Below are 24,078 nucleotides of genomic sequence, written 5' to 3'. Positions count from 1 at the left end.
AGTAGCACTATGGATCTCAGCCAGAATAAAGCCTACAGGAATTAGTATAAGCTTCATGTCAGCAGCCTATAATGTTTGACTACTCTCCCTATTGCCCAAAGAATCAACTATCAAATGGTAAGTGAAAAAAAACCAGTTTTGCACCAATGCTAGATTTGCTTGATTGTGTGTGTGTGTGTGTGTGTGTGTGTGTGTGATCTCTTTTCATCCAGTGTTTCCAATGCAACTGACATTGTGGCTTCCGCTAGTTAGCAAGATAATGTCAAACTTGACTTCTGATGTTTACATGGATATATCTAAATGGTTTTCTTGACTACTCTAGAGAAACAGCTTGTCACTGCTTTCTTCCTGGGTGTACCTGTATTCTGGTGTACAGCCCTGATGGATTTCCTGATGGTTTGCTACCAGCATACTAACTGGATTTGATCCTCCTTAGGCTATTTTTGAAATCTGCAGTGTAAGATAGGCATAGTCCAATGCATGGGGAACCTAGCATATTGAGAGGGATTGGTGTGGGAAAGAGGCTGTAACTTTCCTTTCTAGTGATTGTGCCCCCAATCTGCTAAAAGAACTTGATTAGTGTGAAAGCTGGTGTTGCAGTTCTTTTTTGGGCCATTATCCAGTTATCCATTTTGTCCTAAATCAAAAAAAGTGTTGCAAGCTTCTTCTTTTTTTTCAAATAATGTGTTAATCAGAATCCCAGTTTCCCCCCAAACATTTTGGGAACCAATATATGTTTCATTTAGACCAGAATTAATTAAAGAGTGATAGAATTCTTAGATCATTTGAAAGCTTTGTGCCTAAGGTGGGACTAGAACCCATGGCCTCCTGGTTTCTATGCCTTAACTACTACACCAAACTGTCTCCCAAGGGTTATGTGGTTCCCTGTTAAAAAGATATATAATTTGCTCTGCTATTATTACAAAGATTTCTTCAAATTCCATTTCTAAAGATGAAAGTTGGAAAGATACTAAAGGGAATACAGTATATGGGACTTTTGTGCTAGAGTGGACTTTGATGATTCCATTCTACATATCTAAGGATGGAGAAAATGCCTACAAATTTTTGAATTGCATCAACAGTTTCAAAAGCCCACAGGTACTTCCTGCTTTTTTAAGGAAATGGTTTGTTGCTACACAAAATAAAATAAAACAAAGCAGAAGAGCACATAATGAATTGATTGCACCAAGAATTTATATTTTATCAGTGGGTTACCCTGACAAAATTTAAAATGAAGTAAATAAGAATGGTTGTTTTTATTATATATCTTCCAATTTGTAAATATAAAACATTTGGGGGATAAAATGATAAAATTTTATTAATTGTGTTATTAATCCATGTAGCTGTTACATTTGTGCTTCTTTTCCTTCCCTATGATTCTGGGTCTTGGAAATGTCAGAATCATATATGTCAAATGGGCGACAGTATACATTAATTAAATAAATAGATGTATTTATCCGAGAATCCTTGAGACCTCGCAGGATCCCTGCCCCAGAGGTTGTTGGGTGTGAGTCCCTTCTCTTGAGGTTGGATTCAAGGGTTCAGTTGGGCTTGTTGTTGACATACCTGCCTCCCAGCTATGTGACAACAGCCCTGCCCAAGCTGCTGGAGGAGGTAGCCGGGTTGGCGGTGGAATTCCCCAGGCTTATGGTGCTGGGGGATTTCAATCTGCCGTCACTCGGCGAATCCTCCGGTGTGGCTCAGGAGTTCATGGCTTCCATGATAACCATGGACCTGACCCAGATAATTCAGGGTCCGACCCATAGGGGAGGACACACGCTCGACTTGGTATTCCTCTAGGGGCAGTGGAGACGTGATTTCGATTTAAGGGGTATAGTCACTTCTCCCTTGTCATGGTCGGATCACTTCCTGTTGAGGTTAGATTTCTCGGTCCTACTCCCCCACCGCAGGGAGGCGGAACCGATTAGGTGGTTCCGCCCCAGGCGTTTAATGGACCCGGAGGGGTTCTGAATAGCGTTTGGGGATTTTCATGATTCCCTCCTCCACGAACCGGCTTAGTCCTTGGTTGCTGCTTGGAATAAGGCGGCATCAGGGGCGTTAGACCGGATCGCGCCTTTGCGACCTCTCCGTGATTGTGGATCCCGGAGGGCACCTTGGTTTACCAAGGAGCTACGGGAGATGAAGCGTCAGAAGAGATGTCTAGAGCGACGCTGGAGGGCTAGTAACTCCGAATCCGACCGGACACTTTTAAGAGCCTATATTAGGACTTATTTAGTGGTGATACGAGCGGCAAAATGTTCGCATTTTTCTGCACTTATTGCGTCTGCAAAATCTCGCCCCGCCGCCCTGTTTAGGGTGACCCGTTCCTGACTTAACGTTCGGGAAGCCGGGGAGCCCTTACAGGGTAGGGCGGAAGAATTTGTGCAGTTTCTATCAGACAAAATCGCTCGGATTCGGACAGACCTAGACTCCGATTGGGCAGGGCCTTCTGAGATGACCGGGGCAGGTCTTAGCCCAGTTTTATGGGATGAATTTGAGTCTGTGACCGCTGAGGATGTTGACAGAGCGGTGGGAGCGATGAGCGCCTCCACTTGTTTATTGGACCCGTGTCCTTCCTGGTTGGTCTCGGCCGCCAAGGAAGTGACACGAGGCTGGCTCCAGGTGTTGATCAACGCTTCGTTGAGGGAGGGGTCTTTCCCGCAATCCTTGAAGGAAGCGGTTGTGAGGCCCCTTCTCAAGAAGCCTACCCTGGACCCGGCTGATTTAAATAACTTCCGCCCAGTCTCCAATCTCCCCTTTTTGGGGAAGGTTGTAAAGAGAGTGGTGGCGCTCCAGCTCCGACGGTCTCTGGATGAAGCGGATTACCTAGACCCTTTTCAATCTGGCTTCAAGCCCGGCTTCAGCACAGAAACTGCTTTGGTGGGCCCGAGACAGGGGTTATTCCTCTGTCTTGGTGCTACTTGACCTCTCAGCGGCTTTTGATACCATTGATCATGGTATCCTTTTGCGACAACTTGGAGGGGTGGGAGTGGGAGGCACTGTTTTATGGTGGTTCTCCTCCTACCTCTCTGGCCGGTTGCAATCGGTATTGGTGGGGGGACAGAGGTCAACCCCGAGGCCCCTTGAATGCGGGGTGCCGCAGGGGTCGGTCCTCTCCCCCCTCCTATTTAACATTTATATGAAACCGCTGGGTGAGATCATCAGACAGCACGGGGTGAGGTTTCATCAGTATGCTGATGATACCCAGCTATATATCTCTTCCCCGAGCTCTCTCAGTGAAGCGGCTGATGTGATGGGCCGTTGCCTTGAAGCCGTGAGGGTCTGGATGGGGGTTAACAGACTCAGGCTCAATCCTGACAAGACCGAGTGGCTTTGGATGTTGCCTCCCAAGGATCATGTTAACTGTCCTGTGTTGACTCTAGCAGGGGAAAATATACCTCCTTTGGAGCGGGTTCGCAACTTGGGTGTCCTCCTTGTCACCTCACGCCTGGACTACTGCAACGCGCTCTACATGGGGCTACCCTTGAAAAGTATTCGGAGACTACAGTTGGTCCAGAATGCAGCCGCGCGAGTGATAGTGGGTGTTCCTCGGTACACCCACGTTACACCTATCCTCTGTGAGCTTCACTGGTTGCCTATTGGTCTCTGGGTCCAATTCAAGGTGTTGGTTATTACCTTTAAAGCTCTATATGGCTCAGGGCCAGGCTATTTGCGAGACCGCCTACTACCTCATAGTTCCCTTCGTCCAGTTAGATCCCACAGGCTGGGCTCCTTCAGGTCCCATCGGCCAAGCAGTGCCATTTGGCGGGGCCGCGGGGGAAGGCTTTCTCTGTGATGGCGCCCACATCTTGGAACCAGCTCCCCCTGGAGATTAGGACTGCTCCCACCCTGTTGGTTTTCCACAAGCTGCTTAAGACCTGGCTTTTCCGGCAGGCCTGGGGTTTATAAAATCTGACACCTGGATCAATGTTTTTGTATTGTTTGTTATGCTAAGTTATATTGTGTTTTTATTGTTAGCCGCCCGGAGTCCTGCGGGAGTGGGGCGGTCTATAAATTTTAATAAATAAATAAATAAATAAATATGGTAGACCGTCATTATGAATGAAGATTAAAAATAAAATTCTTATTTTCTACAAAGCAAAACAGTAACTCTATGTTGGGGAAATCAGTCAGCAATTATAATGAAGAAGATTATGCAAAATGGCACAAACATTGAGCATGAGGATAGAAAATAATGTGAATAGAGAAGGGAGTGAGAAATACATCCAAGGTTCATCTCATATCACCTGAGTCATTTGTCTTCTACAAATAATATATAAACATTAAAATCACACCTCTGTACATATTTTGGAACATAGAACTCATAGCAGTGATTTGATATCCATTCAAGAGTTAGCTCATTTAATTATCCTCAGTGGAAATAAGACTAGTTCATCTGGCTCAGAGATCAGTTTCCCCTCCCATATAGCCTTCTAGATGGAATCATATAATTTGAACATAGGTTAACAGCTGTATATGAGTCCTCCTATTGAACCCAACCACTAGAAATCACTTTTCCTTTTTGCAAAAAAAGATAGTGCTATTTCTCAGTGATTCCATTTTTCCTCTGCTCTCTTGAGACAAATGATAATCCTATCTATCCAATCATGACAGGAGCTACTGCAGAATTCTAGATGAAGATTCCTTCCTCCATTTAAGTTCACATAGGAATCTACACTCAATTTGCCAGCAAATTTGGAAAACTCAACAGTGGCCACAGGATTGGAAAAGGTCAGTTTACATTCCAATTCCAAAGAAAGGCAATGCCAAAGAATGTTCAAACTATTGCACCATTGCACTCATTTCACATGCTAGTAAAGTTATGCTTAAAATCCTACAAGCTAGACTCCAGCAGTATGTGGATCGAGAACTACCAGAAGTACAAGCAGGATTTCGAAGAGGTAGAGGAACTAGAGATCAAATTGCCAACATACACTGGATCATGGAGAAAGCTAGGGAGTTCCAGAAAAACATCTACTTCTGCTTCATTGACTATGCTAAAGCCTTTGATTGTGTGGATCACAACAAATTGTGGCAAGTTCTTAAAGAGATGGGAGTACCAGACCATCTCATTTGTCTCTTGAGAAACCTATATGCGGGTCAAGAAGCAACAGTGAGAACCGAACACGGAACCACTGATTGGTTCAAAATTGGAAAAGGAGTCGGGCAAGGCTGTATACTGTCGCCCTGCCTATTTAACTTATATGCAGAGCACATCATGAGAAAGGCAGGGCTAGATGAATCAAAAGTTGGAATTAAGATTGCCGGGAGAAATATCAACAACCTAAGATATGCAGATGATACCACTCTACTGGCAGAAAGTGAAGAGGAACTAAAGAGCCTCTTGATGCGGGTGAAGAAGGAGAGTGCAAAAGTTGGCTTGAAACTCAACATTAAGAAAACCAAAATCATGGCATCCGGCCCTCTCAATTCCTGGCAAATAGATGGGGACGAAATGGAGGTAGTGACAGATTTTATTTTTCTGGGCTCCAAGATCACCTCAGATGGGGACTGCAGCCAAGAAATTAAAGACGCTTGCTCCTGGGGAGGAAAGCTATGGCAAATCTAGACAGCATACTAAAAAGCAGAGACATCACCCTGCCAACAAAAGTGCGTATAGTCCAGGCCATGGTTTTCCCAGCTGCAATGTATGGCTGTGAAAGTTGGACCATAAGAAAGGCTGAGCGTAAAAGAATTGAGGCCTTTGAACTATGGTGCTGGAGAAGACTCCTGCGAGTCCCTTGGACTGCAAGGCGTTCAAACCGGTCAGTCCTAGAAGAGATCAACCCTGACTGCTCTTTAGAAGGCCAGATCCTGAAGTTGAAACTCAAATACTTTGGCCACCTAATGAGAAGGAAGGACTCACTGAAAAAGGGCCTAATGCTGGGAAAGATTGAGGGCAATAGAAGAAGGGGACGACAGAGAATGAGATGGCTGGATGGAGTCACTGAAGCAGTAGGTGTGAACTTAAATGGACTCCAGAAGATGGTAGAGGACAGGAAGACCTGGAGGAACATTGTCCATGGGGTTGCGATGGGTCGGACACGACTTCGCAATTAACAACAACAAGGGATCTATCCTGTTTGAAATTGCAGTGAATAACATAAGCAAATACTTATCACTTTATAAACTAAAACTTTTGAAGTTGTAACCGTGAAAGAGTTTAATAGTTTAACTGCTCTGGCTCAGTGTAGATAGATAAGTTTAATAAAACCCTTGTGGAAATTTGTCAGCATATCACTCTTTTCACTGCTGCTGAAACAGGGTTTTTTAAAAAAATGTCATGGGAGTTGGAATAAATACTATACTTAACTTTTATAAACTGTTTATTTCTTTTAGATATGAATGAATACATTTAGGTCTTGTACATACATAAATGACAGGTGCTTTAGAAGTTGGATATTTCTTCATTTTGATTTTAATTATTATAAATTATTATCATAACAGTATATTTATTTGTAAAATATGAGGTCCCTTTATTATTGCAGTGTTCTGCCAACCATTACTGAATGTACCTTAAGTACCTAATTTTCTGTTTAATAGCATATTATGGCAAAAAAGTTGATATGAAACTAATTCTTTATAATTGCAGTATTTAATGTGCATTATCCCCAATTCTACAGAACTTGATAAACTAACTTTGCAGCAACTAGTGTTGGACATTTTAATCTATTCAAGAAAAATAATTCTACAATTCTGATATGTTCCATGATTTTTAATTTTTTAATTTTTACATATTGTTTTTACATATTAACATTTTATTGTACACTACCCAACGTCCCCCCTGAGGGATATGGTTGATTAAAAAATGTGAAAAATAAAGGAAATAAATAATTACTTATTAATGACCAGGATGATGGGACATATTAGGAGATCTGTCTACTACCAAGGTTGTCAGAATCAGATTGCAATCTAATCTTGACAGATTGGGAGAATGGGCTGGAAAGGACAAAATGTTTTTTAATAGGGAGAACTATTAAATACTACATTTAGAGAAAAAATGTAGGACATGCATAGAAGATGAAGGATCCATGGCTACATTTGACAAGGATTATGCCAGTGATGGCGAACCTTTTAGAGACTGGAGTGCCCAAAAACTGGCCCCGCCCCACCTGCTGCAGGACCACTTGCCGCCTCTAGGGCCTGCAACAGATCACCCAGGCAGCTCAGCAGCGCTATGGCGGTCACGCCCTCTGCCCGCGCCCTGAAGCCTCAACTGTGCAGGGTGGGGTGTGAGGGCAGAGTCTTGTCTATGCTGCCGGCTGCCATGTCCTTGGCTGCGCTGCTCCGCGTAGGCCATGCTCAGGGGCGACTCTCCTTCAGGGGGGCTGCTGGAGAGGAGGGGGTCACGGGGGAGGCAAGGCTGGGGCAATGGCATGTGTGCCCACAGAGAGGGCTCTGAGTGCCGCCTCTGGCACCTGGGCCATAGGTTCGCCACCACTGTATTATGCTATTTGACAACAAGCTGACATGAAAAGTATGAGACAGCTGCTACCGTAGAAGATGAATGCAGTTCTAGGCTGCATTAAAAGAAGTGCTGTGTCAAAGACAGGTGAAGTTATTGTTTCTCTCTACTTGGTACTGGTGAGATCACTTCTGAAATACTATGTACAACTCTGGTCACCCCATTTTCAGAAGGATATTGACATGTTGGAAAGGGTTTAGAAGAAGGCAGATGATATAGAGACTCACAAACATGCGGTGTGAGGATAGGCTAAAGGAACTTGGGATGTTCAGTATGAACAAAAAAAAATGCTTAGGGGACACATGATAACTAGGCTCAGGTACATAAGGGGAAGCAGCAAGGAAGATGGGTCATGAACAAGAATGAGAGCCAATTTGGTGTTGCCATAAAGGTGCTTGTCTAGAAACCGGAAGATTATGAATTTTAGTCCTGCCTGAGGCATGAAAGCTGGTTGGGTGACTTTAGATTAGTCCAGGGGTAGGCAATCTTGTCTCTTTTATGACTCGTGGACTTCAACTCCCAGAATTCTTGAGCCAGCATAAGTCATAAAAGAGACAAGGTTGCCTACCCCTGGATTAGTCCAAGGTGGTTGTTGTGGGGAAAATAGGAGGAGGAAGGAGATGTGTTTGCCACTGTGAATTACTTAAAAAGAAATAAAGATGGGATTAAAATAAACTAATAATTTAAATCTAATAACTATTTTCATGACTACAGAATTAGGACCAGATATAATGAGTGTAAGTTATAAAAATCTGGATTTCACTTCAACATAGGAAAAAACTTCCTGATAATAATATAGAACAGTCTATTTATGGAAAATATGGGTCCTCCGACTCTAAGGATTTTTATGAAGAGAATTAACAAGCTACAGATCACAGATGCTTTAAAAGGTTTTCCTGCATGCTGAAAGTTGCACTAAATGATCTTTATGAAGACTTCCAATTCTACTGATCTAAGATTCTATACTTTACAAAGAGAGGTATTTTAACATTATAGTAGTAGATTGGAATTGATAATAACCTTTCATTTCTAAAATGAGGATTTATTCTAGAGATTTTATTGAAATGGTCAACCCTGGAAAGCTAAGCTAATAATTTGAGAAAACTGTTATTTGGGATAAAATTTTGCCATTTGTCTGAATAAGTATTTGTAAAAATTGCTGTGCTTTTGGGGACCTTCCATAAAGCTGAACAGATCATTAGACCTAAACTTGGTTATAGTTCAAACGCCAATGAAATTACAAAATGATTTGAGGAATTATTGCTCCTCTGCCCCATCATCTTCCCAAGATTCTTGGGAGAAAAAGATGGCACTTGTGAGATGATGCATGCTTTCTGAGATCCTTTGCAGATTACCTAAGTAATAGGTAAATGATTTTTCTTTTAAAGTAATACATTTTTATAATTAATTATATTAGCTGTAATATCCCATTATCTAGCCAGGGAGAAATGCATGAAGAATGAGTTTCTGCCTGCACAGGCAATACAGATGCAAATGCACATCTGGATATATATACGGTAAGCATATGCTACGATGGAGAATATATTTATATGCTAAGAATCAAATGAAATAGAGTTGGAAGAAATGGACAGTTGGAGATCATTAAATTCATCAACAGTTAGTTACTATTATTTGTTATTAGTTTCTGTTTCACTGAAAGAAAATTCTGTTTGATCTCTATGAAAACGATCGGGAGAGCTATACATAGCTCATATGGGGCCTATTAGACTGGCTGAAAAGCTCTTTTGATGCAGGCACATATTCCTACATGTAACTTCCAAGTCAGATATTTTGTGGCTGGTGGGAATAATTATAGAATTTTTACATATGTGGTGGGTGCCCTCACAGAAGTCTTCATGGGGGGGTAGGGGTAGGATAGTCATCAAACCAGCTGCCATGATGGGCATGGGCAATCATAAAACCCCCACTTATCAGTCAACTGAATGACTGATTTTCTTCTCCATTCCTTCTGGCCTCCCAGCTTTCTTTTGCGTTATCCATTTAAAATTTGTACCTTTTCAAACAAGGCATTGTTTTCCTATAACTTTTATTGGCTAAGAATGTTTATGGGGTCCTATTATCTAGAAGCAGTACCATATAAATTAGATACATAAATTATAATATTAGTTGCCAGAACTTTGTTTTTCAGCTTGCCAGATTCTTTTTTTTATAATAAAAAGAATATAATAAAAAAATAAAAATTGGGTAGGACAGGGAGCCTAACAGATGCAAGTGAACTATTACTGGGCACACTGAGCTGAATTGTCTCAGCATGCCCTGGTTGACATAAATATTAATAGTAAATGACAAACTTCAATCAACAAAACAATGTCCACCAATTAAAGACAGAAGATGAGGTTATATTCATATTCATATATTCATATTTTTGGAAGAAACTATATTATAAAAGAACTAAATGTAGGGGTGGAGAGAAAATAAATATGTCCAAAGTTCATCTTTTACAATATAAACATTTTAAATATATAATGCAAAAAATAAATAATACACACATATATTATAAATGTTTAAATAAATACATACATTTATTTTGATACTGATATCATGGAATCTGAAGAATTTTGACGAGTTCTTGAGAAGAAGGAAGATGTAACAGCAGTTCCTGCTCCCAAAGTAATACCTTGTAGAAATACATCACAATTTGATAATAACACTCAGCTGACTTTTTCTTATCTGAAAGGATAAGCAAAGTCTGATTGAGTTAGTACATGAAGGAGAGACCACCAGGAGATAACAAGACTGTAGGCTAAATTAGGAAGTTGAAAAAACATGACAGAAATGCCTTCCACATTGCTGCTAAGAAAACTATAAGCTAAAAAAAAATAGTTGTAAGTTCCTTCCATTCATCTAGAGCACAAAAAAGGAAAAGGCTCACAATACTGATGTGAGGTTGTAAGAGAAGAAAAGAGAGCTTTAGGACATCCAGTCCCAGCATTTACCTTATCACTAGAGTACTAAGAACAGAACACTCTTAATAGGCAGAGGAGCATCACTACTGAACCAAACTGTGATCTTTACATTTTCAAGCCATGGGCATGGAGTGATGTGTTTGGTTTTTCATTCTGTTTCCAAACAAACAGGAGTTTTTACTTCATATTCCTTTCTAAAAAATAAGACCCAACGTTCATTTTTTTCTTTCAACTCTCAACTGTTACACATGTCACTAGTATGTACCCTGCAACAGTGGTGGGATTCAAATATGTGAACAACCAGTTCTCTGTATGGATGCCGCTTCCGGAAGTCTGTTCTGGGCCTGGGTAACAAACAATTAGCTACCGGTTCTGCTGAAGTTGTGGGAATCAGCTGAATCCCACCACTGCACTGTGAGCTTTCATATATTATGTTAATTAGGTAGGAAACAACTCACAAATGTAGGATTATTATGAAATCAACTGTGCAGTGCTAAGGTTATATTCCCTTTAAATCCTTACAGTACATTTTAAAATAGAAAAAAATGTGGTATAGTATAATCCAGTGATAACAATGTTTCAAAGACTATGTAAGCTGCAGCTAAGCAATGATAGCTTGTACATTGTTTTGCACCAGAGGTTAGCCAATACACACTGAGAAATTGTGATGCTCTTCCCAAAAACACTTTTCCCGTTTCATAAGTTGGCACAAAATCAACCCATTGTAAGATTTATCCAATTAGGCCAATTTCAGATATAATAATTCTATTATATAGGTGTCAGGTGGCACTCGGTTGATAGCCTGACTCACAAAAAAATAGTATATGAATACCAGCCATTATAATATTCCTTTTATTGGTTGGTAATTATATCCCCAATTCATCTCATATTATTTAATATATAATGTAGTTGCCCATTACTACTGGTACTTAGTAGACTACTGAATATACAGATCATGTAATAGTCTACTGCAGTGGTGGAGAACCTATGGCACGCGTGCCAGAGGTGGCACTCGGAGCTCTCTCTGTGGGCACACATGAGTTGCCCCAGCCTCACCTCCCCCGCGACTCTCTCCTTACGAGCAGCCCCCCTGGAGGAGAGTCACCCCCGAGTGTGGCCCACGCGAACCAGCGCAGCCAAGGACATGGCAGCCAGGCAGCATAGACAAGACTCTGCTCTCACGCCCCATCGCGTACAGTTGATGCTCTGGGGGGTGGGCAGAGGGCATGGCCACCATGGTGCTGCTGGGCTGCCTGGGCGATCTGCGGCAGGCCCTGGAGGCAGTGAGTGGCCCTGCGGGCAGGTGTGGGGTGGGTGGAGCAGGGGTGGGCAGGGGGTAGAATGGGGCGGGTCCAGTTTTTGGGCAATCACTGGTCTATTGAATAAGGGTAATCTATCAGAATTTTCAAACCTGGCCCCTTCCAGATGATATCTGGATGCTGTCTCAGAATTTTGAGAGTTTCCCTCTTAAGGAAAATTAAGGGGAAAATGTCCTATTGGGTAAACTACTGGAGTAAGTTTCAATAAAAAGTTAATTTGCTTTTCATCTACTTTGTGCTAATTCTTGAGACATCATAAAACCTTTCTGGAACAAATGTTTTCATAATGTGGTAATATGGATGAGATTTGAACTTTACAGATGAAGAAACCAAATCTAACTTATATAAGCAGATTGATTTTGCTCTAAAATGCCTATATACGACTAGTCAGAAAAATGAACACACAAATTATAATATTTCACATTCAACATAAAAATACTTTCTAAAATTATTTAAAGGATCTCAAACTTTGAGGAAGTAGAAGTTAAGATATCTATGATTGAGTATTTTTTACATTCTTTAAATTGCTTTTCTAGCACCTATGACAATTTTATTAACAAAGCACCGTAATTCTTATATGAATGGGGGAGAATTACAGTGAAGTGCAGATGTTTTTGATAATCTAAATGGGACGGGAAGAAGGTATGTAAATCATTTTTCCTCTTCCAATAAATACTACTAACTGTTTCCAGTTATATTTCTTACTCTATCCCTGAGACGAGAATATATCTTAAGGCAGTGGTGGGATTCAGCTGGTTCGCACCAGTTCGGCAGAAACGATAGCTAGTTTTTTGTTGCCCAGGCCCAAAATGGACTTCCGGAAGCAGCATCCACACAGAGAACTGGTTGTTCACATATTTGAATCCCACCACTGTCTTAAGGTAAGATAGAGTTCTCCAACCTGATATCTTTCAGATATTTTGGGATTAAAATTCTCAGAATGATAAGCCAGTAGTTGGTTAGGAATCATCAGAATTATAATCCCAAAACATCTGCGGCAGTCCCACTCTAGAGAAAAGGAGGCAGATCACAGTATACTAGTAATAGCCACTTAGATAGGCAGCAAATAAATTTAACAAATAAATAAATAATCTATTTATGGCACAATAAAAGGTAAAGGAATCCTTGTGGATTTTATTCCATTAGTCCTTGTTGACTATAGGGTTTGTTTTTTATTCATTTTATTATTTATGCCACAATAACTCTAATAATTTTACTATATTATTAGTATAGTACAGTACAGTACAGTATAATACGAGAAATCTCAGTGTGGATCTTTGTCAATAATACCCAAGTTCAGATTGTTTTCAATTTTTTTTTCTTACTTCCAAAATTTGTATCATCTGCAGAAGGATTTCAATTGTGACTCTATCCAATACTTCATTTTATTTTTTCTTTCCCTAAAACAGACATGTCAAACACAAGGCCCAGGGGCCAGATGCGGCCCGCGAAGTGGTTTCATATGGCCTGCGAAGCCATCCTGGAAACAGTGAGGGAACAGCCCCCATTGCCTTGGCCCTGGCCCAGGCCAGCCAGGAGCCAATGTACAATTTTGTGGTGGCCATCTTGGCACTTGCCCCAGTCCCACCCCCTTCTGCCAGAGACCCTCAGATCTGTCTCACTCCTGCCCAGGCCCCCATAGGCACCCTTGATGTGAATGATGTAGAACTGGCCACGCCCACCCAGTAGGCCACACCAACTCCATCCATGCCCATCCAGTAGGCTGCACCCACTCTGGCCACACCCACCCGCTCCTCCCAGGGCAACCGCAATGCTGATGCGGCCCTCAGTGAAATTGAGTTTGACACCGCTGGCCTAAAAGGTAACAGTTGCTGTGAGAATGCTACTTTTTAATGCGGTCAGTATTCACATTTAAACATTTAATCAAAAATGTGACACCTTCAAGTTTCAAGCAGGAAATAACTCCATTCAAAACAAATATAATGCATAATAGAATATATTTCTGGCTGTTTTGGTAGTAGTTCTGATGCACACACTAAGCCAGTATTCTAAGCGACCCTTATTGGGAGTGTAATAGAGTTGCCTTTGAAGAGGGTCTAGGCTCTACGGAGTTTCAGCTGGTACTACTAAATAGACTGCCTGAACTATGGTGTCTTTATGTGACAGATCATATTATACATATTAGTCTTTCTCCAAATAGGTAACCAGAAAAGCCTTGTCTAGGTGTTACTCAAATCTACTTCAAAATATTTTAACCTCCCTCAATTTTATTATTTTACATTTATTTATTTATTTGATTTATATAGCCACCCATTCCACACAAGTGACTCTAGAAGTCTTGCAAGATTAAAACACACAAATCCGTCACACATAATCCTCCCTTCCTTTACCCAGCCCCACCCCAGGGCTGACCCAAATGCCTGGGGAAACAGCCAGATCTTCCCTGTCTTACAAAAGGCTAGCAGAGCCAGGGCCATCTCTGGGGGTGGGGGGGGGGAATGTGTTTCACAGGGTAGGTGCTGCTACTGAGAAAGCATGATAAAATGCCATTATTTAATAGTAGACCCACATGCATGTTCCATGTTTATGTTCCATGAAGAAAAACAAAATGCAAAATTATTACTGTATATAGAAATGATCTTAAAATTTGTAAATTTTTTATTTTTATATTGCAAATTCTTGCTCCTGCTTCTCAGAAATGGAATTGAGTGACTCCCATTTGGGGCTAATATACACTTGGCGATATCTGCCATAGATGCATTTGATCTCCTTATAAAATTATCTATTCTGGAACTAACCTCATGAAAGAAAATGTCCTAATTTAACTATGAATTGTGTAAAAGATATTTTATTTTAGTGGTCCTTTATCTTTAATAATCTACTTATTTTCTTATTTTCTTTGACTCAGCAAACTGCACCTTTCCAACCTGTCCCAATCCTCCAAGATCTATTTGATGATACTCACATTTGTACTATAAAGTACAAACTGACACATTTCAACTTTGGCTACTTTGCTGAAACTAGCACCCTGTGACTATTTAAAAAAAAAAAATGGATTAGCTGCACATACTGTATAGTAGCTTTTAGGGACTTGAAGTAGTAAGTCTTGTGGTTGCCTAATAACTACAAATAGTGGTAAGTCCTCATTTAGCAACCACATTTGGTACCTGCAAGGAGATCTTCAAAGCAAAATGATTGCTAAGTGACACTGCAACCAGTCTTATGATCTTACTTCAGCTTTTCTTTACTCTTCAGGCCTGCAAGGTCCTAAATGAGAGGACTGTGGCCGCACAGTTACTTTTTTATTACTGTTGTAACTGTGGATGGTTGTTAAATAAGACAGTTACTAAATAGGATTACCTGTGTAGCTTCCTCCTTTCCTGGACAAAATAAATTAGACCCGATAGGTCTGGAAGTAACAATAACAAGGATACCTTGCAACTGTTTCACTTCTGAAACCAGATAATGGATAAATAACTTGGCTGCCTGTGTAATTTTTTATCTGGCAGCTTTCTATTATATTATGCAAAGCATATGAAAGAAAACATAACTTGGTATACAAACCATTTGAATAAAAACAATTAGCTATTAATTAATTTGAACCATTCTAAAGCTGCGGCCATACAAACTACAGTAGTTTTGTAACATAATCTTCAGTGCTAGCACAATTCACAAAGGCTTTATGGTTTGTTCATCTTGGTGGTTATTTAGTTTGGGTTTAGTGTAGCAGTGCTCAGGTTTGATAGATACTATAACCCACTAAAATGAGAAATGAATTTATGTGACTTCCCAATGAATAAAAGCAATGATTCAAAGACTGATTATCATATCTAGGGCACCATGAAAAAGGAGAAGAGAAAGACCCTCTTCTATGTTGCCCATGTTGCACACTTTGAGAAGCCCTGGCTTAATATATTATGTAAGCTCAAACTGTTGTAGCATTCACAGTATAATGTATGATTTATTGCACTGTGCTGACAATGGTTTGGAGTCAGTGAAACAAATAAACAACAAATAAATAAATCCCTTTCTGACTAAGAGTCTTTTCAATCGTGTAAATATCTAAAATTCCTGCACAGAGTAGAATTCATCCAAATTGACAAAATTTCCTTATGTCTTAATTACATATCATTTACATTCCAATGTATAGTAAATCAAACAATTATAAGAAATCAATGCATTGGGCAATGATGGGAACAGAGGCATAGAGCATCTGTGTTTGTATGCTGCTTAGAGTCGCCTTTGGTGAGATGGGCAAAAGAAGTGGGAAATAAAATAAAGATTCAGATCATTGGGAATTATTGGAGTAATAATCCAACATATCTGGAAGGTGCCAATTATTAGAAGGCTGTAAAATTCCATTCAGCAAATCTTCTTTTAATTCCTTCCCCTATATTTGTTTGCTATATTACTAAACTGTTGCCCCTTTCTAATCTTCTTTGATTCCTCTCTTCATTTTCTGTTTTCATTTCTAATTTTTCTTTTTTTAGACTTCTGTTTTTTAACTTATTTCCTAAGTATATACCATCATAAAGGGCCCAGCATATCAATGTTACTCTTCTCTTTGATTATAAATCAAATCAGTGATTCAGTATTTTAAGACTTCAACTCTACATCACCAAACCCATTAACACATTGGAATATAATAGATTATGTTCATATTAATGTCCTTATCAATGCTAGCTAGAGATTCTGTGTGTTCTCAATACTATCAGGGAACTTGATTAAGGAAAGTTGGAATGCAAGATTTTTAAGTAAATCAATAGACAGCTTAATTTCTGGTCAAATCCATATACACCAGCAACTGCTTCCAGAACGTCTAGCAAAATTAACAAATACAACTTTTGCTGACTTGCAGCAAGGATTTGCATACATGTCCAGGACTGCACTCCAAAAGTACAACTTCCATCAAACTAATTTTAAGTTCATTTGAAAGGCTTAGCATTTCCTCCTGTCCTTAAAATTCAAGACTCCCTCCTCCCCCACAAGGAAAGGGATTAAATTCTTCCCCCAGTCTGATAGGCTTTGACAGCCACAAAAAGAGCACTGGCAAAAGCCTTACTTTTTCTATTGCTGCTTTAGCAGATGCATTGGCTTCAATGGTTCTTACCATTTTTGTTTTATTTCATGAAACAGCAGGCATCATCACACATAAGACTTTATATATTAAAAAGTGAAATCAGCAAACTGCTTATAGATGAAGATAAATTACCAATAGCTTTAATGGGCCACTTTACATCTATCAGTAAGTTATTCAGAAGTATAAAGCAATATCCTTTATCGTTTGGAAACAGATGGAAGAGGGTGAAAACAAAAATCTAGCCCTAAACTTAAATCTTTGATGCAAGGTGGAGACCTGATTTAGAGAGGAACAGTGATTTTTGTTTTAAAGCCCTTCTCAACATTTACATTGATAAAACTCGGGGGGGGGGGAATGACTTGAGAAACAAAATATTATAGTGGAAATCATAAGATGTTGAAGCATGAAAATCCAAACATTATTAAGAATCTGACTTCCCCCCCTCCCCCCATATTAAATTCTGGGATAAGGATATATACTTACTGACATGTTTCTTCAGAGGCCAGAGAGGAAATCTGGAGATGTGGTAGCTACAAAAATAGCCCAGGCCTCCTGTGACAAAAAGAAGTCTATTAAAAATAGACTTGCCTAGCTAGCTATTTCCAGCTCTGGAACACTCACGGTCTGATGGTAAGAAATCTGGTCATTAGGCAGTGAATGGCTTTGCCTATAAGTGAAGAATATGCTAGAAGAGTAAACCTTTGGTGTCTTAAGGAGAAACCCCGCTTTTCCTGAAGGAGCAGCTGCTTTTGTTGACAATGCAATGGAAGGTTAAGCTATAAACACTATTTTAAATAGGAAAAGAACATGCTTCAGATCAAAGGCACTTACCAAAGACATATACCTTTTTGTACCAAAAAGTATTGGGAGGGGGAAATCTGCAAATTGCTGAATCTGGGGATTTTCCATTTCAATAAGACTATTCCAAAACAATAGCCTAGAGAACTAGCCAGTAATCAGCACTATCTGATTTAAGAGGAAGTGAAATAGATCATTGTTTTTCTCCCCCCCCCCAATAGTTGCTTCATGCCAAGTATACAGTATTATGATTGACAATTATCCTCTCCAAACTGCTGACAGTTTATGATATAGTTCACTTGGTTTACAAGAATCCACCAAGATTGCTGCTGTACTAAAAGTCTGAGAAAAGAGGTCATATTACATGTCTACATACAATGCTATCCTCAGAGTGTTTGGTAGGGAACATCTCTGTAAGTATTTGAATAATTTTCTTCTTAATGTTTCTACTTTGTGAGATGGACTAGGTTGAAAAAGACTAATTGATTCAAGGTTCACTAATGAATTGGGTGGAGGTCTAATTTTGTTCTCCACATTACTATGCTACAGTAGTGTCCAACCATGCTAATCATAGAAAATTGTTGTGCACATTTGCTAAGAAATAAGGCCCTTTGAAATATTCTTTTTAGTGTGTTAACTAGATTAATTGTCACTCAGCAATATGCAGCAGATGATTATTTAAAAAAAATACCTAGTGATTTTTGAAAGAAGGAAATTCTTGTGATCCTATCTTTTATGGTAAATCTCTTGAGCATTCCAAAGCCTACATGGTTGGTTCTTTTGTTCAAAATCCAAGGTAAATGATGTACAGGTAGTCCCCAACTTACAGCCATTCATTTAGTGACCATTCAAAGTTACAACGGCACTGAAAAAAGTGACTTATGACCGTTTTTCTCACTTACAACCGACCATTCCAGCATTCCCATGGTCATGTGATCAAAATTCAGATGCTTGGCAATATTTATGACGGTCACAGTGTCCCGGGGTCATGTGATCACTTTTGGCAACCTTCTGACAAGCAAAGTCAATGAGGAAGCCAGATTCATTAACCACCATGTTGCCAACTTAACTGCAGTGATTCACTTAACAGCTGTAGCAAGAAAGGTCGTAAAATGAGGCAAAACTCTCTCAACAACTGTCTTGCTTAGCAACAGAAATTTTGATCTCAATTGTGGTTGTAAATCAAGGATTACCTGTACTGATTTTGTATCACTATGTTCCAAATTTCTCAGATTTTATACCAAAAAATAAGCACACCTCTTTGAGTGACCAAATGAGCATTTTGTTACCTTCCTCTGGGAAAGCTGCAAAACATGATATAATCTTTATACAATCTGGCAATTTTTTTTTGTAAACATTGTAATATATATTTTAGATGTTAACTTGAAACTCTGATTTGAAATATTTCTAATCCTTTATCCATGGTATTATAAAACTTCTGATGAACACAATTATACAAAATTTTGGTTATACGTATATTGGAGATAAGACAATGTTGGTTTCAGAGTGTTAATGAGTTCCCAGAGAAGCTATGATAATTACTTTGGGGATGGGTATAAAGCCTGAGATTTATGTAACAAAATGGCAAAAAAATTGACCTGACTTCTGAAATGAAACCAAATTTTGATATCTGTTGGTTTATTAAAAATGGCAGGAAGCTTCAATTACAAGGTACAAGAAAGCAGCATTGCTAAGTTATGTAACTAGACATTTGAGAGAAAATGTTAGAAAAAATTAGCACAATGCTAGCATTGGCATTCTTTCTCCTCTTTAGCATTTATTGTGTGCAGTTCTGAATTATGTTGTACTCTTGTTATGTAACAGGAAGATACACCAAATAGAACCCATATTACTTGAACTGCTTTCATCCCAAGCTAAAGCAATTGCATGAAGCATCTTGTTAATTGGGCTAAATGGCACATTCACACATTAGTACTGAGAGTCCTTCACCACTAAATCTCTGCTCCAAAGCAGATATTAAAAAGTTCTATGAATAATCTTAAAATAGCTCCCCTTTCCCTACGCAGTACTAGAATAGTATTCTACATAAAGTAGCTTTTTGCTGGCTGAGGAAATGACCATAATATCACAAAGTAATAATTATGAAAAATGTCAAAGCAATATCAAACCTTTTGACAAAAATAATATTTTCAAGAGCTCAGGGGTACTTTGGATCTTTTGTGTTTTAATAAACATATTACATATGTTCATGCCAACTTTTGCCTCTAAATAGTTGCAAAAAGAGCTTTGGGCTGACTGGTAAGCCACCTTTGTGTTACTTCTTAAATAATAGTGAATTGCTTGAAATGGGTATATCTGCTTCCTAACAGAAACAGCAAAATTTCTAGCATAATAATTAAAATCCTGGGAACTCAGTTCATGATTAATTTCTAGCAAATCCAGTGAAGTTATGGAGATGGCAAGCAAGTCACTTCCCCAAGCATGTGATAAGGAAAAACATAATGGAAAATGAATGGGTTCACATATCATAATAAGCCATAGTTTCCTTAATCAAAATCAATTAAAGAAGTCACAACTAGCTAGATTCACACAATTCACTTAGCATTAAGTAAGGTTTTCAATGGATTTAGATGAGATGGTAAACCAAGAAGGAAACCAAGATATGGCTTAATATAGTATGTGAACTCAGATGATAAATGAAGAGCATTTATTTTGGGTGTAGAAGAGGGAATAGCATCTTTCTTCCAAAGTTCACATAACAACCTTTGATACATGCTTGTGGGGGGAATCTGAGAAACTCTCTGGTGAAAGCTGTCCAATATTCAAGTAATTAAGAACTCACTGTATTTACTATTGAATAACTATGTGGTAATTATTTCTACAAAGTGTTTTGTAGAATATTTTGAAAAATATTCTGACATGTAATTCCAAGCCAACAATCAAGACAAATAGACCACACAAGTTGACTTTTTTTTTTTAATATCTTGGTGAGATTTTGTAATTCTGCATACTCTTTTCAAAGAAGATTGAAGCAAAAGAATCCATTAAATTTCATGTTGTTCTTACAAAATCCCTTTCTATAACTTTCCACTGGACATAGATGCAGAACTTTGATCTCTATTTTTTTTTTTTTTTTATCTATTGTACCTGATTACATTTATTTCAGGGTGTCTTTCTCCCAATAGCTGATTTAGGATCTGAACTTTACCATTTCAATTTAAGGATATCCACCAGGTGAGATACTGAGAAGTCATGGGAGAGAAAAGAAAATGTTACCATAAAGAAGTACGATCTCTCTCTGTCCCTCCCCCCCACCATATGCCCCCTTCCCCAGTTTCTCTCCCCCGTTCCCCAGTTTCTTATTCCTAACAATCTCGGGCTTCTTCAAGGCAGTTAGCAGCTAGATTGGAGAATCGGGGAGGGGGAGTTGTTAAAAATTAACGTGTACTTTTCTTGCGCCGCATTAGGCTAACCTGGCTCTTGGCCTTCCATCAGAATTTATCCAAGCGTCTCCTTGCTCCGAGGCCTCGAAGCGGTGTGTGTGTGTGTGGGGGGGAAGATTCTTCCCTCCCCCCTTTCGCCGCCTTCACAGACTTGCAGGGTAGCCTGATCACGTGCTTGAGTTCTGTTTGTCTGGCCTTGGAGACTCTCGTCTACGCGTGGAGCCGGAGCTCGTTTTCCTATTTACATTCTGCCTGCCCTGGGCCTAAGCGGGAGGCCAAGCCGAGCTCACTTGCTTCTGTAGCATTTGCTTGTAGTTCCCCACGCCGGCTCCCTCCCCCAACCCTCGCCGCCTTTCGAGCCGTGGGAAGAAGGAGCGAGTGAAGAAGATAAAAGGGAGCTGCGTGCGGAACAAATGTGCTCGAGGGTGGCTTTCGGTGACGGAGCAGAACCTTGTAAATGAGAGATTTCCGTTCACAAGACTCCGCTTGCACGGTTCCTGTCCTGCCCTTGAACTGCCAAGCGAAAGCTTTGCGTCCTAACAAGAATGTAAATCAAATCGAGCCTGCCTGCCTGCCTGGCTCCGGGAGAAAGCGCGGCGGCGAACAACGCTTGGCTCGGTTGCTAAGTGCTGAGAAGTGGAAGGTTTTCTGCTCACAGCCACAGCCAAGCCGGTGGTCTGTTTGCCAGGCACTGTTTACTCGGCGCGCCTGCACAAATGCGCTCCCTGTTTACCAGGCAGAGCTGGCCGGAGGCTCTCGTTTTCACCAGAAGAAGTTGGGGAGGACTCCGCGAGATTGGCAGCGGTCCATGCTCAGCCACGATCTTTTAGATTAAGCCATTGTTCCCTCAAATTGCTCGGACTGTTTGGAATGGCTTGCCATACGTGTCGGCCAAAAAAAGGAACATAAAAATTCAAAAAAAGGGTCAGGATTCTACTCACTAGTACCACGGAGGGAAGGAACAAAGTGGGGCGTGCTCTTAACATGGAGCTGCTGAGGGCTCTTAAGAATCAAACCCTCTGACCCCCCCAAAGTGTTGCTGCATAATTCCAGCCAAGTTTGGGCAGGTAGGTAGATGTGAGTAAAAGAAAAAAGCACTCCACAGCAATTGAAAAATACTTTTCTTTAAAAGACTGAGGAGAGAGATGGTTGCTTTATTTAAGAGCTCACCCCACCTTCATTTGTTCTGTCCTTTTATGACCTCCGGTCAATCAGGTTTGCAGGACTATAACAGTAAAACCTGAAAACCTTGTTAAGCTGATGCAAGGCTGTGGCATGGAGGAGGGGAAGCTGCGAGTGAAGCTTTATCACACTATTTCCAGCTCTCAGAAGGAGAAGAAAAACATCTGTCTCTAGCTCACACACACCAGATCTCAGCCCTGATATTGAAAACACGTGCTGGCATTTTTCAGTACCGGCCTCAAATTCAGCCCTAAAGGGATCTCGACTCTATGAACTATCCCCCTACTTTATGAAATTAATTGGCTAGGAAAGGTGTTTTCAGACACCCATTTTACAGGTCCACTTGACATTTATTTGATAGTACCCATTTCTAAACAGTCCGGTAAAACTAAAGTGCTGTGACAGATCATTGTTGATGAATATGCAGGAACAAGGTTTATTCTATTTCTTATTCTTATGTAGAAGATCCCTTAGAGCTTTCTCCATATATGTGTTTGCCACCCAGTGTTTCTATGCTGCTGAATGTCAGTCATTATGTGCAACTAATAAACCAGAGGATCAAGCCAATTCATAATCTTGCTTGGCTGGCAATTCCACTTAGTCCTGCTTACCTGTCAAGGTGTTTTAAGCTGCAAGAGTGTCAGCAAGCAGGCTCAATTAGGACATGGCAGACATCCTTTCTGAGGAGGAAGCCAAAGCAAGCCCCTTAGAGAAGGAAATTAGCATCATCAGGCAAACCATTGGTCTATGTAGGTCATCCTTTTAGGTGCTGTGGCCTCAGGACCCCTGCACCCATTTTTTTTTAAAGAATCAAAATACCCACCATTCTGTCAGTCCCTACAGTAATCCGATTAACTCACTGCCTTTAAAGAAGAAAGTGCCTGGTGCCCCATAGCCTTCTGGAAAGCAGACAAAAGCCTAAAAGGCAAAACCTCCTGGGCAGACAACAGGAGGTGGAGGTTTGTTAATATTCAATCCGGAGCTAGATAACAGGTACTGAAAGGTGCTTCCCATTGTGGAAAATCACCATATACAGTGAAACTTGCCACTCAGAGTCCATTTGAAAAGCAAAAGCAATGAAGGATACAAAGCTTCCCGACTGGTGCCCTGGAGGGGAAGAGACAGGTTGGCTTCTCCCTGGGTTGGCTTTTGAGAATGTTTTCCATATGCTGACTGTGGATGATGGAAACTGTAAACTAGCACTTCTTAAGAGAATGGGGTTGAAAAAAGAATGTAAAATGGCAGAAATGATCTATTCTCTGATTCCTATCCTTTGCTTTTTCTCTATTCCAATATTACATTACCGCCTATTGGATTTCAAGTGCTCCAAAACCAGCACAATGGAGTATCAACGGAGTTCAAGAGGTTTTATGAGATAATTTCTGCCTAGACCACAGTCTTGATATTGGTGGTTCTTGTTGTGTATCTGGAGATGAAAGAGCAACTCTGTGCACAGAGTTCTTTGGCAGCACAAATCAATGATCTTAAAATGGACAAGTAGAGAGCTTCTAAGTTTCCCCAGCCATTTTCTAAAAACAAATAAAAGGCTAGCACCATTGCAAAATGTTAACAGGGCAAGCCAGTGACATCACTCATGGGCCTCTAGAGTGTAGCAGATCAGAGGTCAGAATTTTCTTGACCTGACCAGTCGCAAACAAACTGGTGGGACACTTCACTTTCATAAGATCACAAGGGAGCCTCCACTTAACCAACTATTAGACACAGCAGCAACAATAAGGAAATGGACAACAAACAAGAACACGGATCTTTACTTGCTGGGGATGTGTGGGGGTGGAGGAAGAAGCCGCATTGTAATGCAAGTACCTTAGCAAAAAAAAAAAAAAAATTGTAGAAATCTATACTTGAAAATTGGTTGCCTTCGCTCACATCAGTGTGTGTAAACCCTGAAATTTGCTGCCATTTCTATTTATGATCTGATTCT

General features: G+C 40.2%; 1 long non-coding RNA gene across 2 annotated transcripts in view; it reads right to left on the bottom strand.

The window, feature by feature from the left end:
- LOC120307397 overlaps positions 1-24,022 on the bottom strand; it is a 51,781-nt gene extending 27,759 nt beyond the window's left edge. For both annotated transcript variants that reach the window (XR_005556517.1, XR_005556516.1), the window contains exons 1-3: positions 20,985-24,022; positions 17,236-17,304; positions 10,007-10,156 (exon numbers count right to left, since the gene is read on the bottom strand). This is a non-coding gene — a long non-coding RNA (uncharacterized LOC120307397). The remainder of the gene's footprint in view (positions 1-10,006; positions 10,157-17,235; positions 17,305-20,984) is intronic.
- Between the last annotated feature and the right edge of the window lie 56 nt (positions 24,023-24,078).

The sequence above is a fragment of the Crotalus tigris genome, unplaced genomic scaffold (genome assembly GCF_016545835.1).
Source record: "Crotalus tigris isolate CLP2741 ecotype Arizona unplaced genomic scaffold, ASM1654583v1 scf7180000017775.1145084777:2100578, whole genome shotgun sequence".
Lineage (NCBI taxonomy): Eukaryota > Metazoa > Chordata > Lepidosauria > Squamata > Viperidae > Crotalus > Crotalus tigris.
Note: the sequence above shows the minus strand (reverse complement) of the source record. Positions and strands in the feature narration are given on the sequence as shown.